The 7,315-nt window shown below is 43.7% G+C and overlaps 1 pseudogene; it reads left to right on the top strand.

The window, feature by feature from the left end:
* The first annotated feature begins 711 nt into the window (after positions 1–711).
* On the top strand, positions 712–1,986 carry LOC116378218 (calcium-dependent secretion activator 2 pseudogene; annotated as a pseudogene).
* Positions 1,987–7,315: the final 5,329 nt, after the last annotated feature.

Below are 7,315 nucleotides of genomic sequence, written 5' to 3'. Positions count from 1 at the left end.
GAGGCCCTCTGCACGTTCTGGTGATTTCACTCCCAAACGTGTGAACAGAGTTTAGTAAACCTCGACATGATTTCTTTAGATTTTAAAGTATTTTTGTTGACAGCGTTTGGATGCATTTAAAAGGAATTGAAAGCCAGTGTTTTTACTTTGTCAGTGTACTGAATTATGCTGGATTATTGATTTATTATAATTCAATCCTACATGAATAACTAATCTCTGAACGGTATCTAGATGGCTGAAGGGTCCACGAAATTACACAAAATCTCTGCAGACTTAAGCGCACATGAAAACCACAGACTGCATCTAAGAAGTGGACGTTGTCATCGTGACGTCAGTGGTTTGTGGACTGATGTTTTGAAGCCTTGAATTTGGCGATTTCGCCATCTTGGATTACGACCGTCGCCATGTTGGTTTTTTTGCAACCAGTTAACAGAAGTTACCATATTTGGATTGAGGAGTGACGTAGAGATGCTGTATACTTTATTTGGATGAGAGGTTGGAGTTGGGGAAGAGCCAGACACACTTAGCAGCGCTAGCTAGCTAGCTAGCATGTTAGCTAGGTGCATCGATGATTCAAGATGAACTGTGATGATATTTGGGATGCTCATTTTGGCGGGCGAGAAACAGGCTCGTTAGTACTGTTTAATTCAGCACATGATGAGCTGTCGTCACTTACGTTTCTTTTTTCTTCTGCATCTCTTTCCTCGGCAGGGCTTCCTGAAGAGCGAGCGCGTCTCCCGGATGGTCCACAGCGGCGGCTGCTCGGCCAGCGACTTCCGCGAGGTCTTCAAGAAGAACATCGAGCGGCGCGTCCGCAGCCTCCCGGAGATCGACGGGCTGAGCAAAGAGACGGTCCTGAGCTCCTGGATCGCCAAGTACGACGCCATCTACAGGGGGGACGAGGACATGCGGCGCCAGCCCCAGCGGGCCCACCTGAGTGCGGTGTCGGAGCTCATCCTCAGCAAGGAGCAGCTGTACGAGATGTTCCAGCAGATCCTCGGCATCCGCAAGTTCGAGCACCAGCTGCTGTACAACGCCTGCCAGGTGAGCCGCTGGAGGTCAACTGACACACATGGAAGCATTTAAGCCCCTTTGTCACATGACTGTTGGTTTCATGGCGTCATAGTTTCACTGAGGAGCTCACAATTTAATGTTTTTTACAGGATCTGGTTCCTTCAAAAGGTTTATTTGGGACGAGATTTTAAATGAGACATGTAGAATAAAATGTTTTTGACGAAACATCCCAATTTTAAGCTTAGCTTCAGTTGCGTTTTCTGACGGAAGTGTTCCTCACCTATGATGTGTTCATGGCCCGTCGGAAAGATGAAAATCCGACAGCTTCTGGCTCTGATAAATGTGTAGTTTTGGTGGTCGTTTAAAGGAAACATGCTTTTCCGTCCCGCCGGTGGGTTTTGGGGTTCAGAGGGTTAACGCACAATGTTAATTAATTCTCACCTCTACGGTTGAATGATGAAGCAAATGTCCACAGCTGTAGTTCCCCTAATGTCCACTAGGTGCTGCTCTAGAGTCTTATACGAGACCACCGCTGCCTCCTTATTAGACCCGACCTTTTTTCATTTCTACAACTCTAATGAAACAGAAATATAACTTGGATCATAAATCTTGTCAGTTTGTCAAACAGCCTCATCAGCAGCAGAACATCACGACGGTCTTGGTGTCTCAGCACGCTGCTGCTCAGCAATTAGACAAATCTGAATCTGCACAGTGAGCACCATCCAGACTGGAGTAACACTTATTTAAATATGTTGGAGAGCTGACATGCACTCAGAATGAAGATGAGGACTAAACATGAGCTTTGTGGTTTACAGTGAGCGGGGCCGAAGCTGTGAACCTAAATGAGTAAAAACTCTGATCGCGATGCGGTCCGGAGTTCACCGTCTCAAACTCAATAGTCCTTCAGGGTTTAATAATGATGATCATTAAATAATAATGAAGAATGTGCCCAATATTTGCAGGTCAAACTTGTTTGAAATGTTGTCCCAGTGAGTATTTATTGTCTACGTTAAGTCTCTTCTTCTGTGATGATTGAGTGAGTTCATGCACAAATGTAATGTTGTTCTTTGTCAAACACTACAGATTTCAACCTAAATGTAGTTGATTTGGAGGATGAATAGAGAAGGAGAGAAAAATATAATGTTATTATGAGCAGGTTTATTAAAATCACAGACTCGGCTGGAGAGCTGTTGACCTCTGACCTCTCAGCCGGTGTGTCGGGTCTTCAGGCCTGACCGGTTCAGGTCTCGTTGAGTTCCTCAGAGTCCGTCTCGTGACCTGCAGCGACCTGCGGTCGTCTTCTGTCTGCTGGAAGCTTAAAGTTGACAGACTGCAGCAGAGATGAGTTCTAATAGTGTGAGAGGAGCCGGCAGACACACTGGATGCTTCACTTCATTCATCTCACAACCAGCTCGTCTTTTTGTATTTCATGACTTGGCTTTTTAATATGTTTTTCACCTTGAGACCATTTATGTTCTGTCAGAATAAAGAAGGAAGTCAGTGCAGGCGGACATTAAACACATCGTTAACAATGAGCAGCAGAAATATATCATATATTTAGGAACAGCAGATAAAGAATTTAAAATATCAAAAGACATCTACATTATTAAAACGCAGTGGAAGATACAGATAATATGAATATGATTAATACCAACTGCAAATATAAAGCGACTTCTCAGAGTAACATACAAGAGCTTGGACTCATTCTGAAGTGTCCGATGAGGAAAGTTAAAAACAGATTCAATACAAAGATTAATAAAGTCACAGCAGCAATAATCCAAACAAATGAATACGTTAGAGAGAACAAGTGCTGCAGAACCTCACAACAGACATCGGTAATGATCAACCTGCTAGTTATCCACAACATCACCTGTGAGTTTTGCTGCTACACCACTTCCATGTTCCTCACTCTGTCAGTTCTTCCTCTGTAACGTAGAGCTCGACACAACAAAACCTGTAAATCACTCGTCTCGTTAGCTGACATATTGTTTCAGCTCATTCTGAAGTAGCGCATCAGTGAAACACGGCTGCTGCTGCCCTGGGTCATATATTCCTTCATTACCACGAACACACACACACACACACACTGTTAGGTTATTCTGACTCACTCTCACACAAAAATACTCAGTAAAGCACCAAACGTGGATTAATATTAAAATAGTCCCCAACAAATGCTTAATTTCCTTCTGTTTGTTTGAGAGAAAAACTACAGAGACCAGCTGCTTTATAGGAGATAACGGAGCCATTTTAAACATATATACATATATACAGTGTGTATATGTATGTATGTATGTGTGTTTACATCATGGTGCTTGGTGCTCAAACACAGTCAGAGTTGATGGACAATGTTTTTCCTCATGTTGAATGTTTAATGTGAAGATGTCGGCCATCTTATCTGCCCAGAGAGTAGTTTTTGTGTCTGCTGTTTACATTCTTCATGACTCCAGGAATGTTCTACTGTTATTTTAGTTTTGTTTGTCATGTGTTTGTGCATCCCTGTGTTGCCTAATGACAATAAATGATCTTTGAATCTTTGAATCCCTTCCTCCAGAGGAAGAATCGGCTCACTTCACTTCCTGTAAAGTGAGCCAGAGTCTAGATTTGATGCCACAGGGAACCGGCTTCTTCCTAATCCCTTTAAAATGTGGCCGAATCACACCAGAGCCATGTGCTTGGTTGGACACTTCTGGAGGAGAGTATTTTAGTTGTTAGTTTGGCTGAACAGGCTGAGTGTCCACCCTACAGAGGAAAGAGTGCGTCAGTAATCCTCCTGATCGTTTCCTTCGCTCTGAACATAAATAGCTCCGTTTACAGATCGCTTCACGGCCCATTGAGACATCATCCCGGTCTGTATAACAACCAGAGGGTGTCTGTTGCTAGGACGGGTTCTATTATCGTCCTGCTTCATTAGAGAAAGAAGAAGATCGGGGGGGAAAGAAAGGAAACGAGCGCTAATAACATTTCTAAACTCTCACCTGTGTTTCTACGGTTTCATGTCGTACATGTCACGAGCTGCCTGCAAACATCTCTTCACCACAACTTACAACATGTAATTTAGCAATAATATTATTAATAATGTCAGTAATAAAGTGGCTTATTGCTTCAATAAAAAGGTTGCAACATAAACCTGCCAAGTTTGCATGAAATACACACAGCAACAAAAAAACAGCAATAATTTATTAATAATAATAACAATGTAGAACGGCTGCCAACACAGACTCGGAGGAGAGCATGCTCACAGTTTGTCTGTGAGCAAACAGTCCTCAGTCTTCCCTGACCGCCGTCATATTTCAGGAGGGGCAGTTCATGTGATAGCGTGGCTGATCTGTTTCTATAAATGTTCAGTTAGTCGTGATGCATAACGATAGAAAGAAAACATAACTAGCACAGAGATTGTGATTTGTTTGAGAGAAGAAGCATCATCAGAGGAATGTCTCTGTCAAAAATAGCACATTTACTAAGAATGAAGAAAAAAACCACAGAGCGGAGGATAGAGGAGAGGAGGACCAGCAGCTGAAGAGGGAGGGAGAGGCCAGGTGTTCACATCATCTGGTCTGAGGATAAACTGCAGCGGCAGTCGCGTGCGTGCGCGCGCTGATCTATTATCCAAAAATATGTTCACTCCATCTTGATTTTTAGGAGGCTTCAATACAACAACACTGAATATCACACGAGAGAGTAAAGGGAACAACTCAACAGAGTCTTCCTCTCTGCGGATGTCTCACAACAACTTGCTCCGTCAGTCAGGAGAAAGTTCAGTGTTGTGTGAATATAAAACAGCTGTGTTGAAGTTAGTGTTGCAGTCGAGTCATTTGCATCGTTTTATTTTGTATTTATTACCAGCTGTTAGAAATATTCACCTTTAAACGTACGCCCAGTCAGCAGCTTCTGTTTGCAAGGATGTACCATGAATGTACAGACTAGTGTCACACTGAAGACAACTTTACAAACCTGAGGACTCTCAAGCAGGTTCTGCAGTAAGAAGCGTCTTTTCAACATCTGTTCAGACTAATTGAAGGTTATTCATGACGGCCATTGGAGGTAATGATGTCCGCGGGACGTGTGAATCACTCTGAATCCCCAAAAACATGTTGCATCGTGACTCTGGTTAATCGCAAACTGTGCATCTTTGCCTGACTCCTCTCCTCTCTTTCTATCGAGTGTCCATCAGCACAGCATCTCAGACACTTCATTCTCAACATGAAATGAAAACACCGAGTTGTAAACAGTCGGACGGTGAAGCCGCAGGCCGACATGTGTCATTGAGCTGCAGAGGTGTGGTGACGGTGTGAATGCAGTAACCTTCTAAACTGGAGGAATCCTTTTGAAGTGGTTTAGATTGTCGGGTTCCATTAGTCACAGAGCCGGTTCTCCTGCCCACAGAAGGGCTGTCCATTATCTATCGCTTCAGCATCGCCGTGTGCACATGAGCAGAGTTGGTATTTTAACTCCAGGGTTAATCTCACGGTTTCCTTTTCCGTGACTAAATGAGTGTTTGCCCTTTACGTTGACCCGCCTCCGTTTCCGGATGAAAGATACATATTTTTACACTTCTTAACGGAGGGGTCGGCATCTGAAGCTTTGCTTATAATTACACTTAGAATGAACGCAGGCGTTTAGACTCTCTGTGCTGCATTATTCTCCCAAACACCAGAGCTGTGAAGAATGAGAGAGACCCAGAGTAACTCAGAGACATGACCACAGACTGTGGTGTAACCTCCACATGAGGAGGAGGGATTGTAATTGTAGAGTCGTATCTCATATTCAGGGACTTTATTGTACTTATAGAAGCCCTGTAAAGAAAGAAGTCAAGTATTAAAAGTATTATAAAGAAACTAAGGTTTAATATCCTGTAAACTATTTGATTTGGCTGCAAAATATTTACTGAAATGAAGACTTTTAAGATGTCCTGTTTCTAAATGATCTAACGATGAATCGTCCTTTGTGTGCTCCCGGGACATGTAAGTGTTTTTATCTGTAAACGATCAGACAGTCACGTGATCACGCACGCCACCTTATAAAGATTCAGAGGTGCACGACCGAGATTTGCAACATCATCATCATTCTTCTCTCTCTTGCGTTGTCAGTTCTTCCAGGGCTGTGCAGCCCTCGTACATGTGGGAAGTCTCAAACCCCAAATTGATCTTGAGGAGCAGTCTGAGTTTATTTATCTTCCGCTTTACGTTCTCTTGACGATCCTTCCTCCAAACCTCTCCACGCTTTGTGAGCAGCACGGGACCAGCGTATTTATATTACGGCCTGACAGATTTCACACATCCTCCACCAGCCTCACCAGCCTCGACCAGCCTCACCAGCGTTGTTTAGTCCAACACGCCAGCTACAGGGGCCCGGCTCCGCCGTGACGGGTCCTTTGAGGTCTGTCTGTGTCGGCTCTCATCGGCTGGAAGAGGCCGCTCGATGAAGCTCTAATGAATTACCAGCAGCTTCAGCTTCAGCAAGCTGCTGTCTGAAAATCAGCTTTCTTCTTCCTTGGTGTTCTATTCTCCTGTCTCTGCTTTTTAAAACTAAATCTCTGTATCTTTCCCTCCATCCTCCTGTTGGTCGTCGCTGTCGGCAGGGTGTGATGGTGTAATTGTGTCTCTCCTCCGTCGGTCTCTCTTCTCTTGTGTCTCATGATTAGTCTGCGAGCGGCTGTGTTTGTGCTCAACAGGTCGCTCAGTTTGTAATGAGACGGTTTAACAAGAGAGGCTTCTCCCGTTGACACGTTCTGCACACAGATGAAATATCTGAGGATGATTGCTGGAATAGAAATGCTAATATGTCGGAGTTTATTATTAAACACGTTGGTTTGTATTCTTGGCAAGCTTTTTGTATTTGAATCACAATGAAGCGAGGTCACGTTTCTTGTTCTTCCCTGTCGTTCTGCTGTTCTGTCATCAGCTATACTTGACCTCAGCAGTGATATCGGTGCTGTTGTTTGAAGCGTAGGGAGTGAGAGGTCCCTGAACAACGAGCAGCCAATGAAGGGTTAAAAGTGGATCTTTGCAGATCATGCTCATTTCATTTGAATACAGTCTGTATATCTGCATATCTCTGTATGTTTCCTCCAGATGCGTCGGTTTCATTTCACGGGAGTCTCTCGCTGTTTGTGTCGGTGTGAAAGACGCTCATTCATTGCTGATCCGCAGTAAATGAGCTCCGTACTGAAGTTTGAACATTCACATCATAAAAGAACACGCTTCGGCCCATTAATATTCAGGAGTGTATTGCAGAGTGAGCACAATGTTCATCTGTTTGTATTCCTTGTTTCTATCAATAAATACTCATTTATTAGCATCAA

This window comes from Anarrhichthys ocellatus, unplaced genomic scaffold, assembly GCF_004355925.1.
Source record: "Anarrhichthys ocellatus isolate YVR2014 unplaced genomic scaffold, GSC_Weel_1.0 scaffold2234, whole genome shotgun sequence".
Taxonomy (NCBI): domain Eukaryota; kingdom Metazoa; phylum Chordata; class Actinopteri; order Perciformes; family Anarhichadidae; genus Anarrhichthys; species Anarrhichthys ocellatus.
This window is presented reverse-complemented; position numbering and strand designations above follow the sequence as displayed.